The sequence below is a fragment of the Oryzias latipes genome, chromosome 15 (genome assembly GCF_002234675.1).
Source record: "Oryzias latipes chromosome 15, ASM223467v1".
Lineage (NCBI taxonomy): Eukaryota > Metazoa > Chordata > Actinopteri > Beloniformes > Adrianichthyidae > Oryzias > Oryzias latipes.
The window spans coordinates 20,462,489-20,480,518 of record NC_019873.2 but is presented as its reverse complement, the minus strand read 5'-3'; the positions used below and the strand labels follow the sequence as shown (position 1 = coordinate 20,480,518).

The window sequence follows — 18,030 nt, the reverse complement described above, 5'->3', positions numbered from 1 at the left end:
TATACTGGGCGACAATGGCTCAGGCGGTTGAGCAGGTTGGGCAATGATTGTCCAAGGGTCGGCGGTTTGATCCCCCGCTTCCCCTAGTGAACTGTGGTTGTGTCCTTGGGCAAGACACTTAACCCTCCTTGTCTGCCGTGTGACTCCACTGATGTGTGAATGCGTATAAATGTCTCTGCGATGGTCAGAGGGGCCGTAGACGTGTACTGGCAGCCACAGGCCTCTGTCAGTCTGTGCCAGGGCACCCGTGGCTACATCAGACATGGACATGCATTGAAATTGTCTGGAAAAGCGCAGATAAATCCAATCTAATTTATTAGCCAAATTAATAAACTTCAATGTCGATAGTGAAGCATGCATTCTAATATTACCTATTCCATTTTCTTGCCTTTCAAGATTAAATGTCTGCTCTTGTGTCCGCATTTTATTAAATCAATTTCTCCCAAAAGTGTTTTTCTTCTTTGCCATACATTTTTGGCATCTGCGAAAAATACAATAGCTCTGTCACAGTGCTGTGGTGGTGACTAGAGCTTTAATAAAGGCTGTTTGTTTATAAAAAGTTGTTCAGCTGAATCCAAACTTAACAGGACAAAATATGCTTTCTTAGATTTACACATTGTAAGAAACAACATATTAATTACAACAAAATAATGCAATTGATTCAACCAAACTGTCTTTACAGTGAGGGCTTTAGTTAAATAGTGAATATGTGAGGTATAGGTTTAAAAAAAAAAGTAACAATTCAGCCTTCTAATGCTCCCCACCTGACATGAAAGTTTGTTCATCAAATGGATGGAAAAGAAGTTGGAAGTGGTAGTTTTTCATTTGTAAGAATTTTTGTGTGACTTTCTGCTATTTTTTGTCTGAATAAGAATATTACAGGTGTAGTTATAAAACATCAAATGAGGGAACTTATGTTATATTTTGCACAGACATAATATAACTGACTTCAGATCTGCTTTAAAACTTATGAATAAGAACAAACAACTGTATATCTGAGTCCAACAAAGTTGTCTTTGCATGTAAAGACTTTGTTAAAGAAAACCCATTTCCAATGCAAATGCTCTGAAATTGTTTTATTGCTAAAACAACAAAAATAAAAAAAATAAACAAATCCTTTAATGCAGCTGCAAATGATGTAAAAAGCAGACAGTCACTTGGAATAATTAAACGGTGGCTGTCTGTGAGTGCAAAGTATTCCGTCTTTAAGGTCTGAATACAACATTACTAAAAGGATTTCCCCCTGTTTGCTGATTAAAACTTCAAATAATGAGAAGTACACACAATTTCACAAAGAGTCCCTCAAGGCTTCACAGCTGTGCAGGAAAAAAACAAAACATTCTCAGAAGAATGCATGGCACCTCAAGTCAAGCACTTTCAGTTAAAAGTCACATGTCTCTTTAAGATTAGTGTTAGACGAAAAAAGGGAATTCAGAAACCAGATTGTGCATGCTGCAAAACTTGATGTTGCCAAGAAAATTGTGAGATTTTAATACGATTATATCTTAAACTTTATGATTTATGTTTCCAAAATTTGACTACGTTAGTGGAAATATTGAGAAAAAAGTAAAAGCTTCATGGGAAATGTTCATTTGGGTGTGAAATGAAAACCTGCAGAGAATAATAATAGAATTGATAATAAGAGCATGTGAGAGAGCAGACTAGCAATCATTTTTTTTTTTTTTTTTACTGGACTGTGCAATGTTCAAGCTTTAACATGATTAGAAAACTGTTTTTACAAATAAGCAATTAAACAGGTGAAGGAAATGCATTTCAAACATCAGCACTGGTTAACAAAAACATTTTTAGAAAAGAAAAAACCTTGAAGTTGTGGAAAAAAGTTTTTAAAAATTTTTTCATCAACTAAATCTACAGATATGAACAGATTATTTAAGTAGTTTGATAGAAGATTTTAAAAAAGTAATTGGTTTTTTGTTTTACATAAACAAGGATATGCAGCACCTCTGCAATTTTTCTTTATATTCATTGTCTGTTTGTTTTTTTTGCCTCAAACTGTCACAGACATTTTGAAAAGAACAGCTTAGAACTAATCATCTATCAAGGTCATTTTCCTTTTTCAAAGAAATAAGACATTTTCTGGATTTTTTTAAAGATTTTCACACTGTTTTTTTATTTATTAATAGGATTTCACTTGTCTGTGACACTGGAAGGTTTATTTTTATTTTTACTTGTTTTTACCCTACCCTATATTGTTTTTTTGGTTTTTCTATTGATAACATGTCTGGTAGGGGTTTGAATTCTAGCTACACCAGTATTCTAATGCAAGTGTTTGAGACAAGACACTGAATCCTTAGTTGCTTCTGGTAAATTAGATGATGCTCCCCCTATAGGTGTGACATCATGTGCTCTTGTTGTTTTTATTTTTTTTTCTGTATCATGTGTAAATGAAATCCAGCCATTCAGTTGGTAGCATCTATCTCTACCCCTGTATCTGACCTTAGAAAACTTTATACAGAACATTATGTTCTAACATGTCTGAAAAACTCAACAACATTGATAAAAGGTAACTGAAGGTCTGCTGTCCCAAAAATGTGTCCAATTTGTTGGGCAACTTGATTTGTTAAAAAAATGGCAGAAGACTAAAAACTGACACACATTCTTCCATTTTTATTGAATTGCAATTACATTAAACTAAAACGCCTTCTGTAAATTCAAGAAAAAGGAAAAAAATCACGAGATGGATGAGAAATTCTTTCTTGTTTTTCCTAGGTGATTGGTAGAAAGGAGTACAATAAACATTGCTGGGCTGGAAGCCAGTAGTGGTAAATTGGATTATTTTTTTTATTTTATCAGTATCAGGAAATATGAAGTTCTTCCACCTTTAAAAGTGTAAGAAAATATATAGAGAATAATCATTCTGTAGTGTGGACTATAGCGTTTGGTAGCCCTGAGTATAGAAAACAACTTGTCTGTTTGACACACTGCTCAAATTCACTGAGAGGGCTGGAAGAGCCACAAAAAGAAGCCTGACATCAAATGACAGCAAGAGGGACAGAGAATATAATGATAACCCAACTACTAGCAACAGTATCCCCCTCAGCAATTCATCTTTCGAATTTTTTCAGTTTGTTGTCCTGCCTATCATTGAAATGAAATTTCTACGTATTGCACCAGCTTGACTTGCAGCAATTGAATTAATGGTTGAGCTAGAGAGCAGTCAGGTGTGTGGCGTATCTCAAGGTGATACTCCAAAAAATAAAAACGTACTTTTCATCGTCTTCTCAGATACACAAGCCTAATGAAAGACTGGATTTCGTCCTAAAATGAGTTATATTAAAAAAAGACTTATATGCTCTCTTGATTCTTTTTCAGCTGTGACATGAAGAACTTCCATGTCAACATTTATACTCAGTAGCAGCACACACAAACACTGATGACTTGCATATGTACAGAAGACCTTTGTCACTCTCCCTATTAACTGTCTTGACACTAATCTGAACCTTGGCTCCATGTCCCTCTGCAGCTGTAGACCAAGAAAAAGGCAGAATTAGTGCTGTGACAGGAGATGACTTTTAAAGAGGTGCAGCTCAAAGCCTTTTCTCAAGCCCAATGTGAGACTAGGTGGGTCGGTGATCAAAAACCTCAAGCTGAATGGTCACAAAAAGTATTTCGCTCAAAATGCTGTGCGTACTTATTCATTTTTGTATGACTATATCTTAAAAAAAAACAAATACAATGATAATATGTGTCACATAATAGAAAAAAAGAACTTGATTTGAGACCACTTTATATTTTATAATATCGTTTATGGCTGAGTCACATGCACTCGTACAAGGGTTTGACCTGTACACATGCTGCAGGATTTTGGGTTGTCCAGACCTGTAAAGGGTCATAGATGAGGGGGGACTGCATCATAAGAGGAGCGCAGGTGTGTCTTGTGCGGCCACCTCAAGGGACATCATGAAAATAGAATGTACAACTGTCAGGCGTGTGGTAAGTGTATTGTTAAGTATCTGTAAGGATAATGTGAGTTACACGCACTTTGACGCATGGGGGAGGCTGTTGAATGGTGCCCTTACACCACTCCAGCCATTGGTAATGTGCATGTATTGTCTTCTTACTGACCACACACAAATAAGGCACGTTTAGGGTGTGCATGGGATACTTAAGTGCCTGTAAGATGCCTACACAAACTACTGATTGGTCAACTTCCTCATTCCCAACAACCAGGCCAAGTGCAACCTGGAGTGCACATTTATCACTTGAACAACACTAACGAGCTCCCTGCGTAGTGTGCAGGGTTGGGATGTCCATGTGTGAAAAAAATCTGTAAAACATATCTGTGTCTCACCTACTTCACCCTTATGTGTTGTATCATGTTCATTAAGACCTGTTGACTACAGCATCCTTGTAGAAAATATGCCCACAAATATTTTTGTCCAACGGGCTCACCAAGGGGTCTACAACTTTGGAAGTGTTTTTGGGGCATCGGTGTTCTCTGTTCAGGTTTGCACATTTTTCACCCACAGACTCTACCCATGAGGGCAGTTGTGACCATTGACTATAAGAGAACTGGACTGAGAGAGTGTGACGTCAATCATATAGAATGGTTGATTTCTGGCTCAAACAAAAATGAAGTCAATTCAGTCAACATTTTTTTCGCGATACGAAAGAGAGGCAGTGATTCTCGTTGTAAATTTCCATTCTCTTAAATTGGGCACAGGGAATCTGTCAAACATTTTGAACATTTGAGGTGGGGACAGTGACATCATATGCTTTTTTAGAGACATCTAATTGGTTAGTTTACAACCTGACTAACTTGCAAGAAAGAAAATACATAAAAAAAGAGGATTATCAAGAGGATGTTAAAAACATAATAGAGCAAGAATAGTTATTTTTACAAATATAATGACAGAGTAGTAGCAGTTTATTCCTGAGTAAACGTTAATGAAATTTAGCATTCTTGGAGCAAGCGAGGGAGGGGGGGTCAACCAATCCAATTCTCAAATACACTCAATGTTTTTGACTGACTATTTCTTTACTTTTTTTAAATTTATTTATTTATTTATTTATTTACAATATTTAAACAAACTCACCAATGCCTTTTTAACTAGAATTTACCTTAATGGCAGTGACCCATTTTATCTTGTATCCGCTCGACTTCTGTTACAACTCTTAGTGACTCATTCAGATATTATTCAAATGAAGGAATTTTTGTGTTGTTGAAGGAATGCTTGACACTGCACCTGCATGTTGTTCAAAAAGCCACAAGGTAAGTCTCTCCTATAGGAACTGTTTTATTGAATAATTTTGCAGCAATTAGCAAGGATTTAACCAGCACAGCAGCTAATTAGGCTGTATTGATTCACACTTTTTTCAGTTGTTGTAATTCAATTCAATTCAATTCAATTCAATTTTATTTGTATAGCCCAAAATCACAACAACAGTCGTCTCGATGGGCTTCGAAGTAAAACATGAAATCAAAAGGATCACGAATACAAAGAGTTCAATAGAAAAATACTAAAAAATACTAAAATGAACTAACAAACTAAGTGAACTAAGTGAAAAAGGTGAATGTTGAGATATAACAGTTATTTCTTCCAAACTTACTTCTTTACTGCATGTGGCTGTGGACCAAGATGTGGGTGCGGTATCCGTCTATTTTTGGTCTTTCTGGGTTTAAAGAAAAATTCCCACAATTGGAGTATTTAATAGGTGTGTTGTTTTGTGTCATTAGTTTTCAGCGCACATCATGTGTTTAAATGTTTAACATGCAAGATAACAAATCAAAATGATGGTAAAAGGTTTAATATATTGTGGGAGGTGTGTAGTAATAACATCTTATTGCATTTACATGTGTAGATTTAAAAAAATCATAGTGATAGAAAATGTCATGGTTGACTGTTTCATTTTTAATTTAAGTAAATCTGCTGCAGCAGGAGGGTCTTATTGGATAAAAGGTTCATTTTATTTTGAAGGGACTTGTATGTACTGCTGTCAAAAATAGTAAAATTATTAAATAGAAAAATTCAATACCATTATAATTAAATTATAGAAAAATATGTAGAAGCTAACCTTTATTAATGATTCGCTTAATGGCCACAAAAATATAAATAAAGTGTTGTAAAAAATAACATGAGACCATGCCGCTTTCGCTGGGTTGTGGTCTGAAAGAAGCTGGACCAAATGGCTTATTGAGGGTTAAAGGTTACAGACCCCACTCTTAGCTGGTGAGGACAGACTGGACTAATGGATTAAACTCTGTAATAATTGACAGGTGTCAGTAAAAAGCTTTTGTTGGCCCTCATTGTGCACTGACTTTCAGTGGATTTGGCTTATATTTTATGATTCTTGTTTTTTTGTTTTTCTGGTATACACAATATAATCTGTCTTTCCCAGGAGTAAGTGCAGGTGGGAAGGTGCATATCAAGCAGATATGGCGGGAGGGGAGGGGCGCCGGGGCTTGAGCCGGTCTCACCTTTCATGACCGCTGTAATAAGATTACCCGCCTCACACGTCATGACCACAGAGAAACAGAGGCTTGAGCGAGGCGACACTCCTCCCATGAAAGCCAGTTATCCGGGAGGCAGTCCGCCAGAGGAGTGCTGCATCGAGCTGAAGGCAGCAGAGTGCTGATGAGCCCGTGTGAGGAGGCTGGAGCTGCACTGCTGCAGCTGCATGTGGTGCCTCTCCTACCAGGACGGGGGTTTCATTAAAGACTTGTGACGCTCAAACATGGTAAGGCGTTCACTTTCTCCGACCAGAAGGCTTTTTTTAAGAGACAAACACACTTGCAGACAAACTTATTACACAATTTAAGGTTTTTGTTATTTTCAAATTCAGGAAGTGAACTAACTTTTTATCAGTAAAGTTCAACTTATTAGTATGGGGCCCTGGACATAACATTTAATAAATAAATATAAACAAAATGTTGCCTCTTATTTATCATTTGTGGCCAAGATAAGAATTTTTTGTGGACAATTTATTATTTTGCGGTCAAACTAGAATTTTACTAGCAGTTTGTGTTCAAAAATTTGCATTTTGTGGCCACAAATTGGTCATTTATTAGCATTTTGTGGACACAAACTGGCATCTTACTAGTCTATTGTGAGCATGTATTAGCATTTTGTGTGCAAATATTTGCATTTTTTTGAGCGAAATTTGCATTTTGTGGCCACAAATTGGTCTTCTATTAGCATTTTGTGGGCACAAACTGGCATCTTACTAGCCATTTATGGGCACATATTAGCATTTTGTGCACAAAAAATTACCATTTGTATGCACAAATTTGCATTTTTTGGATACAAATTAGTAATCAGCCCTCAAGTTACCCTGCGACAGACTGGGCAGGGCATCCCCTGCCTTCGCCCACAAGTGATAGGCTCCGGCAGCCCCGAGACCCCGAAAGGGACAAAACGGAATAGAAAATGAATGAATGAATGAATAGTACTCAAGTACTTATGAAAGTATAACTTGCTAAATTAAGGCCATAAATTGGTCTTTTAATAGTATTGTGTGGGTCCATATTAGCTTTTTGTGTGCACAATATAGCCAACTTATGACCATTAAATATTAATTTTAAGAGGATTCTTTATTTCTTTTTTTGAATGTTATGTCCTGGGCTCCATTTCAGTGGGCTTTAAGTTTCCCGCTGATTTCTGAGAATAAAGTTGTAAAATTTTCTGAGAGAAAAAATACGAAGCATATTTTAAAAACAAATGTATATAAATATATTGGGAATCCTAAACATCTACTCAACATGGTGTTTGTAAAGTAACTGACCTGTTCTCTAAACCTCTGTTTACTGTTAAATGTATGATGCAGGAACAGTCATTCATTTCCGACACCACTACAGTGGAGGTCTGCACTGAAAAGGGCCGTTTCCAGCAATACTAACTTCATGCTGCCACTTTATGGAGAGAAAGGGGGTCTTTCAGGGGCTAATTCCCCCATTGATAAAACATCACATTGTGTTCGGCCATCCTGAACAGAATGTGAATGATTTATGGCCCAGTATTTTGTAACATTTCTGGAAATATTTGGTGCCAAATCGAATCAGCATTCATATTCATAGCCCTCTCATTGCTGCGTGTGACTACTGAAAAGGTCAGGGTAGGTCTTTTTCTCTGCAGAGAGCAAATGAACAGGTGTAATTAATAACAGTAACGACATCTGCACTCCTTTTACCTTCTTCCAGCAGCTCGCTGTGACACTTTAAATGGACCTTGGTGATATTAGTTAGCCCTGCACTCTCCTTGCAATGACAGCTAGAAATGTTTTCAGTGAGGATGCAGTTTGGAGCTTGTTTTGCTCCTCCTTCATTAAATGGTTTAAAAAATGGCAGGCTAACAGGTGGACCTTGAATTATGCCCCGTCTTCCTCACATCAAGCTGTGTTAATATTTCTTGCATTTGCTTTTAAAGTGACCACTTCAGGAAATATAATAATTACAGTTAAGGGCTTGTGTGGACACTACATTTCAGGACACTACTAAACTCCACAGACACATTTTAGGCTTATAGGCTTTTATTTGCTGGCAACGAATAGATCTGGCTGGTGGCCATCTGTAGTCACCAATCAAGCCAAATGACCGATGACACTTGTTGAATAAACATGCAGTCTATGTGTGCACTTCAATTTTTAAATTTAATTTTTAAAGAGGAATGACGGAAGTTTGGTCGCTTGAGTTACTGCTGAAACAATTTTAAATTTCTCTTTTGTTTTGCACTTTGGATTTGATCCATTTATGATTAAAAAGAGCACACCTGTCCAAACACTAACTTTAAACACCTGGAGAAATTTCTGTTACATTTTATTTACATTTATGTCACTGAGCAAGCAGTAATCTACATGAAAAAGTAATTACTTTGTGATTTTGAGCAGCCAGCTAAATTTTCTTTAAGCATCTTTATATAAACTAATACTTTATCACAACTGCCCTTAATGACCCATTTCGATAAAAGTTTATTGGTGTTTTTAACATGTTCTTGTAGCATTTTTTCTATTGAAGGAGGACATATGGAAAATTGAGATTATAATTGCATTTCTGGGTTCATCTTAGTTCAAATCGAATAATAGTTTAAAAAAGCTTGTAGTTGTTACATACAAACTAGATTTGCCCGGCCACAATCTCCCTTCTCTGTTTCATTCTGGTGCATCCACTTGCAGACAAATAGATCCGTGGGCGGCCGTGATCCAGCGGTAGGGCAGTCGACCCATGATCGTAAGATTGCAGGTTTGATTCCCGCATTGCACACCCAAGTGTCAAAGTGTCCTTGGGCAAGACACTGAACCCCACCTTGCCTCTGGTGGTAGGTTGGCGCCAGTGTTCGGCAGCGGAGCCGCCACCAGTTTGTGAATGGGTCTGTGACTGTAAAGCGCTTTGGGCCTTGTAGGTAGAAAAGCGCTATATAAGTATACTCCATTTATTATGCAACTCTTGGTTTTCCTCATCTGAGCTGCTCGAAGGCGAACCATAAGGCAACTTAAGTGAGACAAGACTCAGAGATAAGTCTGTCAGTCAGTCTCTATTAAATGCATTCATAGTACCTCTAGAACTTGTTTGTAACACGCTACACAATGTGTTGGAACACTTAAAAAAAAAAGTCAGACACTGCGACAGATTAGTCTTTTCACAAGACCCAACCAAGCATTTTCACAGGGTGTACCTCTCAAAATTGCTTTGACATCAGTAAGCACAACCGGAATTAATTCATACATAAGGTGCTCCAGATTATAAACTGCATTGTCGAATCAAAACAAAAAACAATGCTTTATAGACAGTAGAAAACAGATTAGGTGAGACCCAGGCATGTTGTATGGATCCCCTCCTAATCCTGTGGACTGTACAAGGAGCCCATAGGGGCTGCTTATATGATAAGTGTGTGCTCCTTGTGTGTTTTTTAGCCATTTTAGTCAGCAGCCCGCCAATGTCCATTTCTAGCCCTAAGAGAAGTTGTGACTTATGCCTTGCAAATGAATAGTGGGGCACAAGGGCACCAAATGACAGCATCACCGGTATGTCATGAGTGTGTGCAACTTCCATTAGCCTCATGAATATTTCATGATACACTTACCACATGCCCGACAATTGAACGTTCTATTTTCAAGGAGCCTCACGGGAACTGCAACACACACCTGCGCTCCCTTTGAGATGGGCCTAGAACCGTCCGTTTTTCCTCTATATCCCTCCACGGGCCCGGACAACCCAAAAATGGCTCAACCCCTAAACAGGTGATTAGGATTATATCCTAGAGTCCTGACCCTTTCAAGTATGAACTGTTCATAAGGACTCCATCTAAAAGAAATGACTAGCGGTACAGATTGATTTGAAGGAAAGTGAACATTTTAAAACTAATTTCCAGCTAAGTACTTTTCTACTTGGATACTATCATTTGAACTTTGGTCTTTTTACTTTTAAAATGCAATTCTCAAAATGCAATACGGCAGTTCCTGGTATCAAGTTTTAGCACAGAGGGAAACAGTCACGGTTTCAAAACCTGTAAATCAATCCTTCGCATCGTCTCAACAGTATGTGTTATTCATGGCTCTTCAAACTCTTGAAAGTGAAGGATACCTTCAGGTTGTTCAGTGCCTCCCTTATCTTGTGGTGTGGACTGTTAGTTGGCTGCAGTGATGGTCAAAGCAGGTAAAGACGCAGCTGTAATATGAGGCAATACTTCAAACTTGATTTTACATCTGATGGAATATCTTTTGCCTTTTTTGTTAGGTTTAAAGAACATTGCATCGTAGCAGCATTCATGCAACATGACCACATGCCTTAATGTGAATCTATGAGTTTCAGCTGGGACTGTGCATTACAGATTTTTCCTTTAATCTTTACATTTTGTTGAGCCTTGATGGGCAAAAAAAAAAAAAAAAAGATGTAACTTGGTTACAACTACACAACGAATCCTGCTTACCGGAAGGCTTAATAATGCCCTTAAACAACGACTAGCAACTATTTATTGTTAAATATTTTTCTTTAAAAAAGCAAACATTTGTCTGTAATCAGGGGTCTTACTCAGGATTAAGGGATGATCAGAGCGTGAGATTGACAGGCAGATTGGAGCAGTGTGTGTCGTTATGCGGTCATCTACTCTGGGTCATGACAAAGAACGAGTTCCCAAATACAAGTGGTTAAAATGAGCTTCCTCCGTAGAGTGGCAGGTCTTTTCCTTAGAGGTCGGAGGAGAAGCTCAGCCGAGAGGAGCCTGTTGAGGTGCCTTGGGCATCCAGTCCGGATGCCTCCTGGACGCCTCCCAGGGGAGGTGTTCCGGGCATTTCCCACTGGGCAGAGGGCCCAGGGGGGACCCAGGGCATGCTGGAAAGACTAAATCTCTTGGCTGGCCTGGGAACGCCTCAGGGGTCCCCAAAAGGAGCTGGAGGAAGCGGCTGGGGAGAGGGAAATCTGGGCATCTTTACCTAGACTGCTGCCCCTGTGACCTGAAAGGATAAGATGAATGAAATTTGGATTTTATAATCAAATGTTGATTTTTTTTAATATTAGGCTTTTTGAATAAAAACTGTGTTCCCAGACTCCGTCATTGCCAAAGTTAAAATATTTTAATGTTTTAAGGGATGAGATAAGACCTTACTGAGCCAGTCATATGTAATTAAACACTAATATCACTGATGGGATGTAGAGGAAATTAAGTTTACTTTTTGAACTTCATGTTTTCCTTTTTTGTACCAAAATCTCACTGCAGGCAGCAGTAAAAACGAGACTGATAATCCCACAGCATGGTAGGTCTCAGCTTGAAGCACAGCAACAGGTTCTTTCACACAGAGTCGCTTTTAGTCAACTGATGGCTTTCCTGTCTTTATATCTTTTACTAATGAAACATAATGCTCACTAAGACCCAATTATCTCCTCTTTTTTCAGATCACGTTTGCTCTGTTTTTCTTATGGGCTGCTCACCTCTTCATCACTAATACTCACACCACACAGACAATAACACGTGTGATAGTACACTAATTAACAAGGGCTGCGGATGTGACTATCTAATGATCCAATTTTGTTTGATACATCAGTAACTCACACAATAGATACTTTGAACAAGTCACTTTAAAACCACACTAATTTTTCAGGCCTGGAGAAACAAATATAGAAAAACATCATTTTAGTGTGACTTGGAGACACGCCGATAAGGCTTTGAGCCTGCGATTTAAAACTGAACTGCACCAAACTTTATATTTCGAGTACGTAACTTGACACTTGCCTGAAATGGCTGACTCAGCATTTATTGTTATTTTTCCAACTCCTCTAGCAGACTTGTCCAAAGCAACAAAAAAGTGCAAGACTGTTCTTGTAGACTTTTTTTCTTTAGTTGAGTTTTAACACATTTCTACTTCAATTCATGCTTCTTTTTGTTTTAGAGCCATACATTACTAGCTCAGTTTTGGATATTTGTTTAAAAAAAGGAAAAAAATTATATATTTTACAACAATTTTTAGACAAACATATATACCCAACAGTCTGATGACAATATTTGGTCAGTAGATTCCTCTCACAGTGTGTAGTTTTACAGTAAAGAAATAATATTACCCGAATTATTCTAAACTGCAGATCTTAGGCAGTCTGACTGGATTACCCAGATCAATATTTTAAAATATGTTCAATAACTTGATTTTTAAATCAAACAGATTACTGTATTGATTCTCATGTGAGAAGATGCAACACTGCAACTGAAAGTTTTGGTCTTAAATTTCAAAGAAGTGAAAAAAAAAAAAAACATGATCAGTTATTAAGAAATACATTTCATCACTACATGAAGAATATTTTTTTCACAGCACATTACTGTCATAACTTACTTATCTTATTCGTGTTCACAATGGACATCTCAGGGCAACATTTCAATATTATTTGATAAGAAACCCGTGGGTAGTGATGCCTGAAATGATTTCCATGAAAGTACATAGTGAGAGGATAAGAAATCAGGAGACTCTACGGAGTACTTCCTTTCTCTTTTCAGTGTAGTCCTGGTGGTATGGTGTTCGGTTTCCACTGATGCTATGTCACACACTAGGAGGAAATGCTGTGGGAAGGAAGCGTGTGATGTGATTTACTACCGACTTTCCCTGTTCCTGTGAGGTGAAAGATGAATAACACGCAGCAAGATCACCATTATCAGATGAGCAGCACAGTATCAGAGGTAGGGAGCTGTCTGTTTCATATTCACCACCTGTAGTGGTTTGGAACGAATGAAATATGTAAATGTGAACCATTAGTAGGGAACCACTAAAGCCTGCTGGTTTGATAATGAAAATTACAATATATACTATGAACTAGGGATCCCCACTTGACAACTTTTCTTTTACGGTTATTTACGTCTTTTGGAGTGAAAAAATCTACCGCTAAAAACTGTTTTTGTTGAGATTAAAAATATTGAACTTGTTTTAAACTCTTCTCACGCAGACCAATTCGACAGCTGTTTTATTAAAAGCAAACCTTGTGTTTGTCATTTCAAGTCTTGCCATTCAAGTTGTATTCATGGCAATTGCTGTTATATTGATGCATCTCAGCCAATATAACATTTTTATATCAATTATGTTATGGAGTCAGAACGCTGCTCTTAAGACTGCAATTTCATTGTTGGAGTTGAAATTAAATGACTATGTCAAGGGCAAACCCTAACTTTTCTTAAATAAAAATAAGGATGCAGGAAAAGTATGCTGCCTTTCATAAACTTGAAATTATAAGTATAGGAAAGTGGCCGATGCATTTTTAGAGCTCTGATTCCTCGATCACATCTTCTAATACAAGAGAGCAGCTCGCAAAACAAATTGTGCTTTTATCTGAGAAAACATAGTATATTCAAGGCACTTGATTATAATCCAAACATATTCTTGAAAAAAAAAAAAGATCATACCAATCATCATCAGACCATTTTCTTAATGTCTGGTACCATATTATATCTATGTCATTACTGTAAAATCTTTTTTCATACAATAATGAAAATAAGGAACATAATACAAACTGGAATACAATATTTGCTATTCAAAACGCAGGCTTTTTCATGGGAAAATCAATTTTCACTTTTGAGGATATTCATTTTAGTTCTTCCTTTCTATGTTCTTTGAGCATGATAAAGCTAACTTTGGCCTTGAAGTTGAGAGAATACCTGAAACATCTTTGGCATTTTTCTGATTGAGATTTCTTTTTCGTTCCATTCTGTTGGTCTGCTTTAGATGTTATAACTTGTCCAGTGGAAATGGTGTATTGCAATAGTAACAATAGATATTTGTTTCAAATTTTACTTTCTTTTTAATTCAACAACATGGGTAAATGTTCCGAGTAGGAACATTGTACCTTCTTTTTGGGATTAATCAGTTTTCTTTTTGTTTTTTAAGGATTAGTTTTCCCATTGTGTGCTTAAGCTTTTAGACAAACCCTGTGACATTCAGAGCCATGCAGCAGGAAGAAAAGTCACTCACTGAGGGGAATGATTTCCACAAAGTCAAAAAACGATCCTTTGTAAGATGTCAGCTGCATGTGCTTAAGAGCATGTGGCTAAGTGGGTCCTATTGTGTGGGGCAGCATGCCTTGTGACATGGATAGAACATTGTTGATGATAAGCAGATGCTAAGTGGTTGTAGCTGCCGCACAGCCTGGGCTCGGGGAAGGTTTAGAGATTTATAATGTGGTCATGAGATGAGTCAGGCACGGGGATTAAAGCCTCTTAGATCTGGGTCTCACTTGGCCTGAATGAGAGAAAGTCAGAGCTTAAGTGGACCACCAGGCTCTGCTGACACTGCATGAAGCTGCTTATTTACCTTTTGCACTAATCATTTGCTAAAACAGAGCCTGGTGCACCTCCTGGTTTAAAAAAAGGAAACACTCAATGCACGCAATGTTTTTTCTTTAAATATCATCATTACTCTACCTTAAAGCTTTCGAAAGCTGAAGTTTCTGTAGAAAGACAACTAACAAATTTTGAACAGCACATTTCTTAAGGCCCGTACAGACCGAGACGAATTTCGCGCGCGATATTCGCCGACGTTTAACACCTCGTGACTAAACAGAGGGCACCAATGTGAGTGTGCACACCGACGCGAAAAAACGCCACGCGTCAAAGCGTCACTTTTTAAAAAACGCCTCGGGTTCGTTTTTTCGTCAAAAACTATACGACCAATGAGAATGGCGCTTTTGCACACGTGTCTGGAGCTTCTGAAGTTTCAGTAAAACACAACTTGGGGGCGCTCAAACACAAAACTGCCTTTCTGAGCACACATACCAGCAAAGAAGATAGACGCCAAGGAGCGTCTACACTGCCGCAAAGAAATAATGACGGACATTCTAAAATATCCCCGAAAACGCTCATGATACATTTTCAGCTCTTGTACCAGTCGATTAAACTCCCCATGTTCTTCTCTTCTCGTAACTATGGGATGTACCCAAAATCGGCGTCTTTTCCGGCGTCTTTCATCATTCAACAGAACAATAATTTCATCATCTCTGGAACTGGAGCTAGAGCTACTGGTGCTGGAAATATTCATGTTTTCTTTGTTTGACTCTGACAAGCGCGTAAATACTTGCTCTCTTCTTCTGAGTGAAAAGCGACTTTAAGAAGCGTAAAGTTGCGCAGCGCCACCTTGTGTACAGGGGAATTTCTGTTTTACATTAAGCGCCATCTATTGTCAGGGAATGAAATTGCATGTTCGCTCGGCTCATCGTCAGCGAAAATCGCCTGGGTGTGAACACAAAAAACGTGGCGAAAAACGGCTGGCGAATATTCGTCCCGGTGTGTACGGGCCTTTAGTGTGAAAATTCCTTTACTTATTTGCAAATGGAAGGACTTTGTTACTCTAAGTCTGAATGTTTTTATACTTAATATCTCAATTTAAATAGATCGACACACTCTTTGATTTACATCCCAATTGGTGTCAGAGAAAGCACAGTGGATATGCAATTTATGAAATCAAAGTCTGAACAATGCAGTAAACATCTGCTCTGACTGAAGATAGGATGTGAGGTTGAGTGAAGACAAAGATTTGTCTGCCCTTCAAACGTAACAATCTGTTGTGAGTGCGCTGGGGACAAGCGGGACAGAACTGCATAAGCTAGCAGCAGCCATAACTGCTCTTTGTGAAGAGAGAGGAACTTTGGCAACCTGTCAAAGTCACCAAAAGTCTTCATTAACATCAAAAACAAGTTACATAATTTGCCGCTGAGAAAAAATTTTGCCCTGGGATCTGAAAAGTTGCTGAATGTTGGAGCACTAAGTTTTAAGTAGCCTGCCCATTTCGATTTCTACATCACATCTGAGAGCTTTTTCAAACGGGATGTTATGATATGCTCCTGATTCATCACAATTTGAATTAAGAAATACTCAAACGCAATTTAAGTCTTAAGTTCTTTTATATATGCCCCCCATAGTGAGAAAAATGCCACAAGAATGTATTAAAAATACCAAAAACTTTTAGAAGTTTCTAAAATTATATATATATATATATATATATATATATATATATATATATATATATATATATATATATATATATATATATATATATATATATATATATATATATATATATAAGTGTACACGTTATTAATACTGTGGCTTTTTCTCACTATGGGGGCTATATAAAAGAACTTAAGACTTAAATTGCGTTTGAGTATTTCTTAATTCAAATTGTGATGAATCAGGAGCATATCATAACATCCCGTTTGAAAAAGCTCTCAGATGTGATGTAGAAATCGAAATGGGCAGGCTACTTAAAACTTAGTGCTCCAACATTCAGCAACTTTTCAGATCCCAGGGCAAAATTTTTTCTCAGCGGCAAATTATGTAACTTGTTTTTGATGTTAATGAAGACTTTTGGTGACTTTGAAGGTTGCCAAAGTTCCTCTCTCTTCACAAAGAGCAGTTATGGCTGCTGCTAGCTTATGCAGTTCTGTCCCGCTTGTCCCAGCGCACTCACAACAGATTGTTACGTTTGAAGGGCAGACAAATCTTTGTCTTCACTCAACCTCACATCCTATCTTCAGTCAGCAGATGTTTACTGCATTGTTCAGACTTTGATTTCATAAATTGCATATCCACTGTGCTTTCTCTGACACCAATTGGGATGTAAATCAAAGAGTGTGTCGATCTATTTAAATTGAGATATTAAGTATAAAAACATTCAGACTTAGAGTAACAAAGTCCTTCCATTTCAAATAAGTAAAGGAATTTTCACACTAAAGGCCCGTACACACCGGGACGAATATTCGCCAGCCGTTTTTCGCCACGTTTTTTGTGTTCACACCCAGGCGATTTTCGCTGACGATGAGCCGAGCGAACATGCAATTTCATTCCCTGACATTAGATGGCGCTTAATGTAAAACAGAAATAACCCCTGTACACCAAGGTGGCGCTGCGCAACTTTACGCTTCTTAAAGTCGCTTTTCACTCAGAAGAAGAGAGCAAGTATTTACGCGATTGTCAGAATCAAACAAAGAAAACATGAATATTTCCAGCACCAGTAGCTCTAGCTCCAGTTCCAGCGATGAGAAATTATTGTTCTGTTGAATGATGAAAGACGCCGGAAAAGACGTCGATTTTGGGTAACATCCCATAGTTACGAGAAGAGAAGAACATGGGGAGTTTTATCGACTGGGTACAAGAGCTGAAAATGTATCATGAGCGTTTTCGGGGATATTTTAGAATGTCCGTCATTATTCTTCTGCGGCAGTGTAGACGCTCCTTGACGTCTATCTTCTTCGCCTGGTATGTGTGCTCAGAAAGGCAGTTTTGTGTTTGAGCGCCCCAAGTTGTGTTTTACTGTAATCAGAAGCTCCAGACACGTGTGCAAAAGCGGCATTTTCATTGGTCGTATAGTTTTTGACGCAGCGCGTCAAACCAAAAAAACGGAACCCGAGCTGTTTTTTAAAAAGTGACGCTTTGACGCGTGGCGTTTTTTCGCGTCCGGTGTGCACCACTCACATTGGTGCCCTTTGTTTAGTCACGAGGTGTTAAACGTCGGCGAATATCGCGCGCGAAATTCGTCTCGGTCTGTACGGGCCTTAAGAAATGTGCTGTTCAAAATTTGTTAGTTGTCTTTCTACAGAAACTTCAGCTTTCG

The 18,030-nt window shown here is 38.0% G+C and overlaps 1 protein-coding gene across 8 annotated transcripts in view; it reads left to right on the top strand.

The window, feature by feature from the left end:
* pcdh15 (protocadherin related 15) overlaps positions 1 to 18,030 on the top strand; it is a 238,136-nt gene that overhangs the window by 49,910 nt on the left and 170,196 nt on the right. Inside the window, exon 1 of one of the 8 annotated variants that reach the window (XM_023962990.1) lies at positions 6,334 to 6,699. The exons of the other annotated variants lie outside the window; for them this stretch is intronic. The gene's annotated coding sequence lies outside the window, so the exon portion shown is untranslated. Of the gene's footprint in view, positions 1 to 6,333; positions 6,700 to 18,030 lie in introns of those variants that run through there. 8 annotated transcript variants of the gene reach the window in all.